Source organism: Protopterus annectens, chromosome 1.part1, assembly GCF_019279795.1.
Source record: "Protopterus annectens isolate FY-2018-M chromosome 1.part1, PAN1.0, whole genome shotgun sequence".
Taxonomy (NCBI): domain Eukaryota; kingdom Metazoa; phylum Chordata; order Ceratodontiformes; family Protopteridae; genus Protopterus; species Protopterus annectens.
This window is the reverse complement of record NC_056726.1, coordinates 340136541-340151540: the sequence shown is the minus strand read 5'-3', so window position 1 is coordinate 340151540 and position 15000 is coordinate 340136541. Positions and strand designations below refer to the sequence as shown.

At 45.7% G+C, this 15000-nt stretch overlaps 1 protein-coding gene across 2 annotated transcripts in view; it reads left to right on the top strand.

The window, feature by feature from the left end:
* Positions 1 to 15000, top strand: part of RAB27B (RAB27B, member RAS oncogene family) — a 2233495-nt gene that overhangs the window by 478744 nt on the left and 1739751 nt on the right. The gene's annotated exons all lie outside the window — the stretch shown is intronic.

Below are 15000 nucleotides of genomic sequence, written 5' to 3'. Positions count from 1 at the left end.
ATGCTGCGAGATGCTTCTTTGATTATGGAACCTGCGGATGTCTCTATCTTGGATGGGTCCGGAGCCACTGTGCAGACACCAGCTTCTGAGGGTGTATTCCGACCTTCTGATGTTCGTATTAAACCAACTCCTTCATTTCAGACTAAAATGACCAAGTTTCTTAGGCCCAGAGTTCTCACTACATCTAGAAAACTGATGACCAAAGCGCATGCTCAAGCCCCCATGCCACAGAAACATAATGGCTGAAGACCTTATAACTCTAATTAGGGGAACCAGTCTTCCCCCTCTAAAAGACACAGAATTGATTTAACTTCTGATTCAACAGACCATGAGTCCGATGACTCTGATCCCTCTGATTACCAGGACATACCTTTAGCTACCTATGAGGATTCAGATGCAGAGGATTTCATTCCCTCTGCCTTCCCTCCAGAGGACTTTTCTTTTGGTGAAACCTTGCATACCTTAAGAGAGCATTTCCGCTGGGAATGCCAGGACTAACCACAGTCCAAAAAGAGACTCAGAGAATTTTTAGACTTGCCTCAGCACAGGCCTCTAGCTATACCCCCTGTCCTGGATATTGTAGATGATGTTTTCATGGAATCCAGTCTTACTCCTGATACTTTACCACCAGCTCCTAGAAAGCCTGACAGTTACCACAGGGTACCTGACTCTCACAAATTTCTCTTTAAGAATCCCACTGTGGATCCAGAGACCATTCGGTATTAAGGCTACTACAGCCAAAAATCTTACCCCTTCGGACAAGGATTCGAGGGCTTTTGACAGATGGAGCAAGAAGATATATACCTCAGCAACTCTTGCCATCAGGGCTTTAAATTGCCAGTTTCACATGTTTAAGTACCAGCAGCATATTATGGAACTAATTAAAAAATGTTGCTTCCAGATTTTTCAGAAAATAAAGATTTACAAGAGTTACTGCATTCTGCAAACCAAGTCAGTAAACATACTTTGCAATGTGGTTTTGATGCCTTAGAAGCATCTTGCAGGGCTGCTGTCCCTGGGTCTGTACTGAGAAGGCATGCCTGGATGAAGGAACAAATCTTGCCAGACCATGTCAAAGGAAAATTACTAGATGCTCCATTAAACCAGGAAGTTTGTTTGGCACAAAAGCAGAAGAGGTTCTTAAAAAGATGGAGGCAAAAGCTAAATCTATGCAAACTGTTAAAGATTTCTTACAAGTACAACCACCTAAATTCAGTAGGCATTGGCCTTCAAAAAACTGGTCCTTTCTAGTCCCTACCAGGTATTCTCAGCCCAAACTCAGGGGCAACAGACCACCAAGGCTACAGTCTCAAGGTACGCAGAGATCTAAACAATGGAGTGCCCCCCCCCTCAAAAACAGGGAGTGGTAAGCCACCCCTTCTGGAAAAATTCACAATGACTTGTCTGTCATCCTTCCCAGCCATGCCCAAGTACTTGCACCCCTGGGAGGAAAACTCGCTCTGCATGCAAAAAACTGGATGTCCATTACTCAGGACCGATGGGTCCTAAATATTGTATCCCAGGGATACAGATTCTACTTCCACTCACTGCCAACCCCAAGTGGGTTGCCAGACCTTCCTCCAAACCAGTGGGCAGAGACTCAAAAGCAAGTACTTTCTCTTCTCACTATCATTGCTCTTCAACCTGTTCCAGTAGAGCAAAGAGGACAGGGTTTCTACTCCAGACTGTTCCTGGTGCCCAGAAAAAAGGGCTCTTGGCACCCTATCCTGGACCTGTCCATTCTCAACACCTTCCTGGTGGTCCCAAAATTCAAAATGCTTACACTGCAACAGTTACTTCCTATGCTAGCCAAGGACTCCTGGCTAGTCACCCTAGACCTAAAAGAAGCTTATCTGCACACCCCCATAAGGAAATCTTGCAGAAAATATCTACGTTTCAGGGTAGGCTCTATGCACTATCAGTTCTCTGCACTTCCCTTTGGCTTATCTTCTCTGCCCAGGGTATTCACAAAGTGCCTGGCTCCAGCCATTGCATACTGCAGGCAGAGAAATATTCAAATGTATCCATACTTGGATGATTGCCTGATTCAGCTGGACAGTCAGGAATTGCTACTTGAGCACCTGGCATTTGTAAAAAGACTTCTAACTTCTCTGGGGAACACCATCGAAATGAAATCACATCTGGTGCCCAGCCAAAAGATTGTATTCCTGGGAGCAAGCTTGAACACAACTTCCCAGATGGCATTCCTAATTGCCACCAGAACCCAGCGTCTGCAAGAAAAATACTGCAAGCCCTAGGGTTCATGGCCTCATGCATTCTTCTAATTCCATATGCAAGACTGCATATGAGGAAACTTCAGTGGAACTTAAAAAGTCTCTGGTGCCAACATTCTCAGGCCCTGGAAACAATTATTCCTATCATTCCTTGTCTAAGGGCAGAGTTCCTTTGATGGCAGAGGGTTGCAACCACAACAAGGGACTCCCTTTCACTCAACCCTTTGCTGCCAAAACCCTGACAACAGATGCATCAGACTATGCATGGGGGCTCACATGGCTGGCAAATGCATTCAAGGCAAATAGAGCCCTGGACAAATTCACCTACATATCAATCAAAAAGAAATGTTAGCTGTGCAGAATGGTCTGCCAGCCTTCAAAAACCTTATCCTTCCAGGACAACTCTTGATAAAGACAGAAAACACCACATTTATGTGGTACATAAACAAGCAGGGGGGAACTCATTCCTACCCACTCTGCAGGTTAGCCATGGCCGTATGGAACACAGCCTTGAGCAACCAAGTGTGCTTGCAAGCTCAATTCCTGCGAGGCAAACAAAATTCACTGGCAGATGACTTAAGCAGAAATCTACTGGACCCACACAAGTGGCAACTGGAACCCAACTCATTCAAACTTCTGATCCACAGGTGGGGGACACCAGAGGTGGACCTCTTTGCCTCTCCCCAAAACCATCAGTTGAGCAAATTTTGCACCAGAAATCCCCACAGCCAAGCATGGAAAGTGGATGCCCTATCCTTTACATGGGAAAACCTCTCGATTTATGCCTTTCCCCCTCTGCCCCTCCTCTCAAAATTACTACTCAAGATCAAACAGGACAAACCAAGGACAATCCTTATTGCCCCAGACTGGCCCCGCCAGCACTGGTACCCACTCCTACACAGTCTGGCAGCAGTACCACCCTGGCATCTATATCAGACCCCCTCCCTGCTGTCCCAGCAGGAGGAACAGATTTTGCATCCTCAACTGCAAACCCTGAACCTTGCAGCCTGGCTTATTCCCTGAATACTCCACCAGTAACCCACAGCAAACAGGTGCTGGACGTCATCCTTGAGGTCAGGCGGCCTAGTACTAGGAAATCCTATTCAGAAAAATGGAAAGGATACTGTTCTTGGAGCCATTCTCAAGGAAAGGACACAACCGTTCCCACCTTACCTCAAATCCTAGATTACCTAGCAGAGCTGCTCCACAAAGGCCTATCCTTTTCTTCTATTAAGATTCATGCCTCGGCCATCTCAGCTCATTATAATGCTGATCCACCTGTCTTTTCTCACCTTCTTGTCAAACAATTCCTGAGAGGAGCTAACAATTTAAGACCCCCGAGGAGAGCTCCCACCCCTGCCTGGGACCTTAACTTTGTACTAGAGAAGCTCACGCTTCCCCCTTTTGAGCCTGCTGCTTCAGCACAGTTAAAATTCCTCTCTTGGAAAACAGCCTTACTTCTAGCCATCACTTCAGCAAGAAGAGTGTCAGAGTTACAGGCACTAATGGCTGTGCAACCCTTCATTATTTTCCATGCTGACAGGGTTACTCTCAGGACTAACCCATCTTTTATGCCCAAGGTGGTATCCAGTGTCACTCTAAACCAATCCATCCATTTACCAACCTTTTTCCCTAATCATCAGAATAAAGTGGAAAGGATCCTGCACTCCTAGGATGTGCACAGACAACTCAGGTTCTACCTTGATAGGACTAAGCCTTTCAAAAAATCTGACCAGCTGCTAGTCAGCTTTGCTACAGGGGCAGAGAGCAAGGCCATTTCAAAGCAAACCATTTCCAAGTGGATAGCACACTGAATCAATTTCTGCTACAAGCAACATGGAAAACCTACCCCACAGGGGATCAGAACTCATTCCACTAGGGCTATCTCAACCTCCCAAGCATTTCTTAAGGGACTCCCTACCAGGGACATCCTGGAAGCTGCAACCTGGAGTTCTGTACACACCTTCACCAAGCATTACCACTTTACCTGTCTTTTCTAAATCCAGAGCTGGATTTGCCACAGCAGTCTTACAAGGCCTGCTAGCCAGCCCTACTATTTCTTGACTGCCTCCACCTTTCCTCAGCTTTGGGAATCAACCCAAGTGTGATGACTGCAACAGTGAAACACGAAGAACATAGTACAGTTGTGTACACTTACCATAAATGTAGATGTTCGAGTGTATTCACTGTTGCAGTCCTGGTTACCCTCCCTCCATCCCCCTTACTCTTCTATGCTTTCTACCTATCCTCCTTTTGGCCATATCTTATGGCAATGGTATTTACTTTTTACTGGAGGTGTTCCACACCATGTAATTGCTTCCTATTTTGGGGGCTCCTGACATCTGGGGCAAGAAAAACTGATGTAATGGCACTGGCTGCATGTTTTATACCCCTGACGACCTGACGTCATGGAAGAGGCGACAGCATCCGACACAGAAATCCTAATACTCTGGTATTCGGGCCGAGCGAGGGCTACCTGCAGGCAGATAACCCAAGTGTGATGACTGAAACAGTGAATACACTTGAACATCTACATTTATTGTAAGTGTACACAACTGTACTTTGCTTATCCATCTGCATCTGTAGAGTTTAATCATGCATATGTGAGATAAAATATATATAGTCTGTTGCATTGTAGTAAACAGATGTGCATAATCTGTAGTATTGTGGGTTTGTACTGTTGATGTACTCAAATTCTGCTCCCATCCTGTACCAATGCCATAGGTGTGGCTGCTGACATCACATCTCTCACACAACTATGTAGGTCCTTCTGGTATATCTCTGTGGCAGCAGCCTGTAGCTGGTGAGTATGGTGCTGTTTATTCATTTTTGCCAATATACCGGCCATGTTATGGCCATGGTATTTGCCATGCACATATTTAACACACCTACCCATAATGCATGCTGTACATGTTCACTTATTGTTGCTGTTAACTGCACTGCATCACAGTGGTCACCATGGTGGCATATCTGGAGGGTATGTAACAGTCATGCAATATAACTAACAACCTGTCGTTGCATGATGTGTGCACAGAGATGAACATAATGGTGGGACAAATGGCCTACAGTAGGAACATGTCTGAAACAACACCCTTATACAGTGCTACAACAATTTATATACCACTATTACAATGGCAACCGTTAAAGATTTACACAATGGCATATCAAAATACCACATTCCATAGCCCTTATAACCTGTAATGTGGTCCTAACATGAGCAATGAATGTGTAATATGGAATCCTATGTTAGGACAGCAAATATGGGGAATACACACCTTAACAAACACTGGAAGCATATGTGTGCACACACTCCAAATAACATATTGTGGAAGCAGCTTTTGAGGTACTGACAGCATTCACTCTTCATGAGTATGCACCTTTCAGCAAGTACAGGTCCTCAATGTCACACCAAGAAATGGTCTGCTGTCCAAGACGTATGTCCATCACATATGCACACTCACCTGCAACAGAGGTGGCCGTGGCTTGCACACATCTTACAGTCCATGAAATGGATCCCATACCCAACAGGTAGCATGCAGGAGTGAGACATATGTAGCCTTACCTCATTATTGCATATGCCATGGCAAACAGTGCAGACAGTAATGTATGTGATGAGGATGTATGGGACAGTATTAATGTAGAAAATAAACAGATGGCCATCCAAGACAGATGATGACACATGTTGCAAACTGGTCATGGAGGCTGCCTAGTAACATGCTGTAACACTGAGGGAGTTGCATTAATGTCTAGCAAGTACTGGCTGTGCAGCACCTATGTCTACAATTGCCTGGACTCTGCATAAGTGTGGCCCATGGGTTAGGGTAATCAGATGGGACAGTTGTTCCACAGGAAACATCAGCCAGGGCTCTCTATAGGTAGCATATGCATAACATTAAAAGTTCCCCAAAGGCAAGTGTTACAATGTGTAATGGTGTACCAAGACCAAGTTTGAAACCTACAGACAGTAATTAAGGTACATGTGCTGTACAAGCAACACCTCACTCCACCTCAGACCCACCATCCCCATCTGTACCTTGCTGGTCAGTGTACACCTGTATGTTTGCCATTCATTGGCAGGGACTAGGCCAGTACACATGTTCTGAATTTGGGCACTGCAAAATGATACTCGTGTAGCCCATAGTTGTCAAGCATCTGCAAAAAGACTAAGGATGGGGAGGGGTGTCATCCTGAAAAACAACATTGAATTGAAGCAGACATCCAAAGCTCGCTAAGATTTCTGTGTTTGCCTATACCTTACTTGGATAGAAGGAAGTTTCTCTGTTCATTGTGAGAGAGGGAGCTTTGAGCAGCCTATCTGTCCCTGGAGGAGTGGTTTCAGCCCAGAAATTAGTAGTTTATTGGCCATTTTGGGCTAATTTCTCTTTCTTTCATTTCCATGCTATAAAACCCGCATTTGCGCGGTTTTGCATGCCGGGCAGTGCCAGTTAGCTAGGGTATAACTATTCCCGGCTCAACATAGTTTACTCTTCAATTTTTCCCATGGAACTAGACAAACTTTCAACTTAAGCATTCTAACCATTCACTTCTCATACTGGCACTTGCTCAAAACTCATAGCAAACACTAATAAACCTTAGCACTAGACCCCCTATACTGTAGAGAAGGACAAGGGTCTCTATTCGACCTTACCAGCCAATCAGTAAAACAGTTCACTGTACCTATCCAGGCATGTCCAAAGGACAGTTTCAGGTGTATTCTCCGGTCCAACTGGTGAATCTGGGCATTTTGAGGCAATGTTACAATTGCCTCATGTACACAGACAACCCTCTCCTCCTTCCATCAAACACTAATACATGTGAGAGATGCAATTATACAGCCAAACTGGAGGCTAAGCTCTCTCAACCCCAGACTGGACCAGGCAGTCAAGAGGAGAAAGGAATTACTTGCATCACACCATCAGTCTTACATAGACCTATGAAACCAGCACCAGCAAAAAACACACATAAATATATGAAAACATACTCGGAGGCTCTAAATAAAAATCTGCAAAAGCAACAGAGACCTCCAGAGCAGACATCCAAGCAACTTCCACCCCTCAACACAAACCATGAAACACCTACTTCACAAAACCAGTGTGCCACACAATCACAACCCTTAAGGCAAAATAACATACCCAACACACTAGTAATAGGTGACTCTATAGTCAGGCACACTGACGCCCCACTCACTAGGCTGAACAAGGAGAAGGTTACTGTTAGCTGCCTGTTGGGTGCCAAGATCCACCACATAACACAATCACTCAGGTCACTCCAGAACAAGTACAACTATGACTCTGTCATTGTCCATGTTGGTGTGAATGACGTGAGCCATACCTCCCTGGACTACATGAAAAAAGACATGGAGGAGCTCTCTGATCACGTAGCCCAGGCCAGTATGACCCTGACCCTGAATAGCATCCTGCCCTCACCAAGAATGATACCACGGTATAGAGAAAAAATTATCAATTTCAACAATTGGCTAAGCTTCTGGTGTCATTCAAAGGGGATCCAGTGTCTGTCAGCCTGGGATAACATGCTCGACAAGCCACGCTGCTTCGCTAGAGATGGCTTGCACCTGTCACCCTTAAGCTTTTGAATACTGGCCAAGGCTGTTGCCACCCCCATAGTACCTTTTTTAGGCAAGGCTCAAAAGAAAAACCCCACCACCATAAATAGCAGAAGTAACAAAAAACTGTGGGTAATGCTACTCAATGCCAGAAGTCTAAACCTCAAAATGCATGCACTCGAGGCACTCCTCAGTATGGAGAAAATCAATATATGTGCAGTAACAGAAACCTGGTTTAAGGCTCCAGAGAGCACCCCAGCACTACCAGGCTACAACTCATACCATATATTTTGGTCACAAAACCTGGACCGAAATACAAAAGGCGGGGGAGTATCCATATTAATCAAGGATACCCATACCTCCAGGTTAGGGGCACAGCACGATGCTTCAGAGACCAACCACGTGCAACTAACAACAGGCAAAACTGCTATTCAAATTATAGCTTTCTACAGATCACCCACCATGTCCCAGGACCCCCACTCTGCATTCCTGGAAACACTGGGAAACATAAAGGTCCTACCAAACACCTTGATATTGGGTGATTTCAATTACCCAAATATTAACTGGGAGAACTACTCAAGTACAAACTCCCTTGCCCAACATTTCCTAGAATTTATAAACTCAAATGTCCTGGATCAACTGGTCAACACCCTCACCAGATGTGACAACATATTGGACCTGGTCATCGCCAGCATGGGCGACCGGTGTTCCCCACTGGAGGTCAACCCCTCACTGGTTAGATCTGACCATAAACTAATCACTGTGGATATACACATTCTGTCACCACCCCTGGTCAAAGAAACCACTGTGAAAAACTTTTCAAAAGCAACTTCACGTTACTTAAGACCAAGGTGGGAAGTTTCAAAGCCCCCATGCTAAAGGATAACACTGTCCAAGCTGCAAATTCCTTTACTAATGCACTCTATGGGCACCTACAAGAATGCATGGATTGTGCTATCCCAAACAAAATCAAGACTCACTCCTCCAAGAAAAGGAAACCAGTCTGGTGGACCCCACCATAAACAAACTATACAATAGAAGGAGGAAACTAGTACAATAAAGAGCAAAATCCCAAGAAGGGAAGACATCCCTGATCAGTATCAGCAAGAAATTATGTTCCCTCATAAAATCAACAAAGGCTAGCTTCGAAAGAAAAATTGCCAAGGACTCCAAAGATAACCACAAAGCATTCTTCAGCTATGTCAAGAATCTAAGTGGCAATTCTCAGATCTGCTCAGTTAGTGCAGAATGGCACAAATTACACTGAACAGACTGATATAGCCAACATCCTGGCAGACAGGTTCAGTGCAAACTTCACCCCCTCTCACCCCCAAAAGGGCCCATAACTATACCAGAAGAATGTAGTGCCCCTGAAATCACAGACACTCAGGTTAAAACAGCCCTCTCCAAAGCCAAAAACACAGCATCAATGGGACCGGACAGTGTCCCAGGCTGTGTCCTACACAAGCTCAAAGATGAACTAACCCCTCACCTAAACACACTGTTTAAACACAGCCTCTCCACAGGCTACGTGCCCACAGAGTGATGCACAGCAATGGTTATTCCACTCCACAAAGGTGGAGCCACAACGGACCCCGGGAACTATCACCCTATAAGCCTGACTAGCTTGTTCTGCAAAGCTATGGAGCACATCATTATGGATCTCATTAACAGAGACATTGGAAACCTCAAAACACTTAACCCTACCCAATACGGCTTTGTTAAGGGTAGATCATGCCTCCTAAACCTGGTGGACTTCTTTAAGACAGTTACCAAGGCTATAGACGAGGGAAAGGTGGTCCACACAGCTTACCTAGACCTCGCAAAGGCCTTCGACACCATTCCTCACTCAGGTGTTATAGACAAGCTCACCAGCCTGAACATAAACCCCTAAGTCATGAGATGGGTTGCCAACTGGCTCATGGACAGAACCCACATGGTAAGAGTTGCGGGAGCTAGGTCTGACTCTAAACCAGTTACAAGTGGCATTCCCCAGAGCTCAGTCCTAGGACCCCTCCTGTTCGGCATATACTTCTCAGAGGTACAGGCAAGCACAGGAGGACTATGGCTGACCAAGTTTGCAGATGACTGCAAACTAGGGGCTATAACTGACTCTCCGGCTGACACAGACATCTTCCAAAAGGGTCTCACTGAGACAAATACCTGGTGTCAAAACCATGGCCTCAAGCTAAATGCCAAAAAGTGCATAGTCATTCCCTTTGGAAAAAACAAAGTACCCACAAACTACCACATAGATGGTAGCCCCCTAAATACGGAAGACGTAATAAGGGATCTGGGGACCCAAGTAGATAGTAACCTCTCCTTTGATAATTACATTGCCAAAGTGGTTAGAAAATCCTTCTATGTGGCCCACCTAATCACAAAAGGGTTTGCATCCAGATCGAAAGAGGTCATTGGGCCCCTCTATGCATCACTCATCAGACCCATCATAGAATACAATGCTCCATTTGGGATGTACCTTACAAGACACCTGCAACAACTGGAAAGACCACAGAAGTACCTCACCAAGGGGATCACTGGCCTCAAGCATATGCCCTATGCAGCTCGACTGAAGAAACTCCATCTGTACTCGGTTGCATACCGCCTACTCAGAGGTGATCTCTGCCTGACATACAAGGCCATGTCCAACCCAGAATTGATGGATATGCTTCACCTAAAGAAAACCATATCCCCTCAAGCCACACGCTCCAGGGATCTAAACCTCACCACAACAATAAATAGGATGTGCTGGAGGGATAGATTCCTGTCCCAGAGACTTCCCATGCTCTGGAACAAGATTCCAATCTACATTAGGCAGAGCTCCTTGCTAACCCTCTTCAAGAGAAACCTTGATTAGTGGATGGGAAACAGAAAGTTTACCCCAGGGATCACTTCAATGCCTCTGCTGGACAGAGGCACAGGGAACTAATCTAAGGGGGCGGCAAAAGCCAACACATTCTGGCTAGGGTTTTAAATGCCTTTGGGCAGATAGCCTAGTACATACCTATGAACTTATGAACCTAAGACTGGCTGTATCTGTACACAGTCAAGGTCATGAACTGTGGAAGACATAACCCTGATGCCACAGCAATAGTGAAGGCACTGTGTGACCTCCAAGGGCTGTGCACATGAGTTGACCTTGCAATCTTGCAGAGTTGGGGGACATTTGTAGGGCAGAGTGACCAAATACTGGCAAGTGCAGTTGGGCCATGCCAGTGTACCCTTCCAGGAATAGTGACTGTTGTAGTAAACCTATCAGTTGGTTAAACAAACCGTCATGTTAAGGGTGTGCACACTTATACACCCACAGATTATATGCATCTGAATCAGCATCTGCAGAACTAACACATTTGTTTGATACTGCATTTGATTGCACAGGTCATATATCACATATCAGGTTTGTGTAATGTTAACATATGCAGTTGTGTGGCCCCATGGCATATCAGGGAAGAGGGTGCCATATCAATAAGGGTGTGTACACTCCTCATAGCCACAGTAAGATTTGAAGGTTGTCAGTGTAATTGTATTTTATTGGTCATACATGCACCGCTGATGATGAGATCTGCAAATCAGACATCAAGCATTCACTATTGACATCTGTCCACATGTCATCCCAGGTATGTGTCGAACAAACACATAGGGTCTGTGAGCAGCAGAGCAAACATAAGTGACACACATATACACATTCAGCAATGGCATGTACACCTGTGAGGTATGGTGCACAATACATGCTAGGGTGCTGAACAGGTGCACAGCAATACTGCCTACATGGGTGCAGTGTATTCCAGGGGAAGGGGCATCACCTACTAACACAACCCATGCATCCCAGAGATATATAATGTTGGTAACAGGGATTGACTATAGCTGCAGTGCATTCTGTTGAGTGCCATATGTCATGCATGTTGACAGATGAGTAATGAGAGGTCTGTGTGTAATATCTTTGTGCAACCTCACCTGTAAGTGTGTGTGTGTGTGTGTGTGTGTGTGTGTGTGTGTGTGTGTGTGTGTGTGTGTGTGTGTGTGTGTGTGTCTGCGCATGTGTGTGTGTATGTGTACAGTTAAGCAATGACGTATACAGGTCTTAAAGTACATTTCTTGTTTTCCCCTCACAGGTGGTGAGGTGAGTTAGATTCCCTCCTGCAGGCAAACTGATGTTATTGTCCATACAGACTCTGACAATGATGATAGGTGTGTTGAGGTGCAGGCGGGGTTGTCAGGGGCTGAAGCTGTGCCATCCTTTGACATCCCACTGTTATCCACTCCATCCCCGCAAACAGTCACATTGGCTATAAACACCCCATCACCAGTGGCCATAGATGAGGAACAGTTCATGGTGGTGGCATGGGACAGGACAGTGTGGTGTCTATGGCATGTGTGTCTGGATACAGCAGCCATAGCTGGATGTCCGGTGAGGTACCACACAGGCAGATGTACGGGGTGCTCATAGGAGGGCTGCTGGTCATCATGCCCCTGGCAGAAGTGCCACATCTGGTGTCACAAGATGCATGTTTCAGGCCATCATGGAGGTGCAGGCATGTATGGAACGGTATACCAGACCGGATCTGAGGCTGCAGAGGGCTACGCATTCTGTTGTTATTGACAACATCCGTGATCTTGCAGGTAACCACCGTTATTTTGCAGAGGTCCTGGTTAGATGGTTGGGTGAGATGGTGGGAATCTTCGACCGTGGAATGTCTGTGCTTGAACACATGGTGGTAGTAGTGTGACGGCCACGTGTTTGTAGGCCAGCAACACCAACAGGTGGAGGTCAACATGGACATGCAAGAAGTCAGAGCCGCTCCCGTAGTGGCAGTACCAGCCCCAGCACTGCAGGGGGGTGCTGTCCACACCACAACATAGCAGGCCATGTGCAGGTTGCCCTGGCTGGTCCCAAGAGTGACCCGGATCCAGCAGACATATGTCATCATCAGGGGAGAGTACCATATCGTGGCTTGTACCTGGTGGTGCCCGTGGAACCCCTGGCAGGCACAGTTCTCTTGTCCATGAGATGGTGAACTGCACACCCTGCCAGGTACAGTCTGCAGCTGTCCAACAAACCCCTATATAGGGCAGCCACATGGCAGAACTGTGTGCATGCATACACATACATATCACCAACACAGCTAGGGCAACCCCATACCTACACACACCACATCTGCCTAGCCCAATTAATAATGAAACCCCCTGAAACACACATGATGTCAAATGAATGGCTCAGCCTAGGTCTCTGGCAAACCCACAACACACACTGCGCATATGATGATATCTGTGCCACATCCCTGTCATCCATAACATTGATGCAGGGACAGGCTAATATGGTTTTGATGCACAGGGTGACTGTACTACAGTGTACCAGTGCAATGCTGTGTAACATGTTTTCAGCACTAAAGTGTAATGCGTACATGTCAGGATGTGTAGCTGTCCAGCCATGATGCATTATAGCTGTTATTAACACTGAGTGATTGTGGTCGCCATAATGTATTCTGTTTGTGTTGTAGGTGTTGATGTGTCAGCAGGATGTTGGTCTGCTGTTGTTTCCTACAAGGGGTATGGCACTGTGGTGACACCTTGACTGTGCCATATCCTGGGTACAGCTGAACACAAATCACAGGTCTGTATAACAGTTACGGCATGTACCACATGCCTGATAGGTCTGAGGGGTGTATACAGGTGAGTGCATGGTGGCTGATGACAGCAGCCCTTCTACAGTGGACAATGGTAAGTATACTGGGTGGTACATACCACATGTTTGTGTATGACACACACACACACACACACACACACACACACACACACACACACACACACACAGAGGCTTTGGTGTTGATGTAATACACAGAGAATACTGTACACATGGATGTATGTACTTTTGCAAGGAACCCATTTTAGCTTATGTAATTCCACCGAGACAGAATAGGCATAGCATAACACTGGGAAATAATTAGTCTGCTAGTTTAATGTAATTGATGATGGTACTGGTAGGGTATATATCCCCTTCCCCAATGTAGTGCAATCCTCAGCTTGGTAAACATACGTGTGTTGGTGTGGGTGGCACAGCCCTACCCTTTGGAGGGTGTGGGGTGGTGTAGAAATGTTGATAGTGTGATTGACAACTACTTAACCTGTTAACATGAACTGTACAGTATTACAGCCAACTAAGCAGGGTGATACACTCAACAATAACCGCAATTATGGTGGCTGTGCTCACAGGATCCACACCCAGCTCTATATACCAACCCCAGTATCGCTGTACAGATATACAGTGGGGAAGAGGGCATTTACACATCTACTACTAGTTTTGATGAAATGAATTCCCACAAGATGGTACCTCTGAAATGTTAGCATTTTCCAGTCAGTTCTCAGACAGATGACTTCCTGGGACATGTATATTCTGCAAACTGAAGTTGATCCCCTCACATACACACACACTCTTACTTGGCAACACTGGGACTAGAACCCCTACCTAGGTACTTAGAGCTACTAATGTGTGTGGCCTCAATTTCAAACACCACACAGGTTTTAGGATGAGGTGTGTTCCAGGTTACATGTTAAGTGAAGAACATCACCAGGCCTTGTACAGTATGGTAATAGGGGATGCACTGGTTATTTATGAACAATACATAGTGTGACATACTGTCATATACACATTGGCAAACACATAACAGTCATACACACATCTGAGAGACCTGGTTTTATCAGTGCTAACTACCTTGTCAGTGTTTACATTCTGTTACAGATAAGTTACACACAGCACATGCATCATTGGGCTGGATAGTGTAATCAGTTACTTGTATGGTTCATGGTGACAGTGGTCCCCATACAGTGGACCTTAGGACATGTACTGGGGGTGCCATGGTGTAAAGAGAGTATACCCAGCACCCACACCCCACATTGGATATTGTACTCACTGAAACCCATGATAATACTCTGACATACCCACTATCACACAGTGAACTTGACTGCAATACAACCCCTTCTCTATCTCAAGAGTGCTACTACAGTGTTATGCATCTATTACACATGCCACAGGGATAGTAGGGTGATGCTTTGTCATGGCTGTCATACAGTCAGCAACATCACTATACCTTATAATGTGTGGCAAGGTGTATTGTATTAGGAGAATGTGGCCACAGAATGCTGTATCCTACAAATATACACACCTGCACACATACACACACTCAGGGGGTAACCCATGCCTATCTG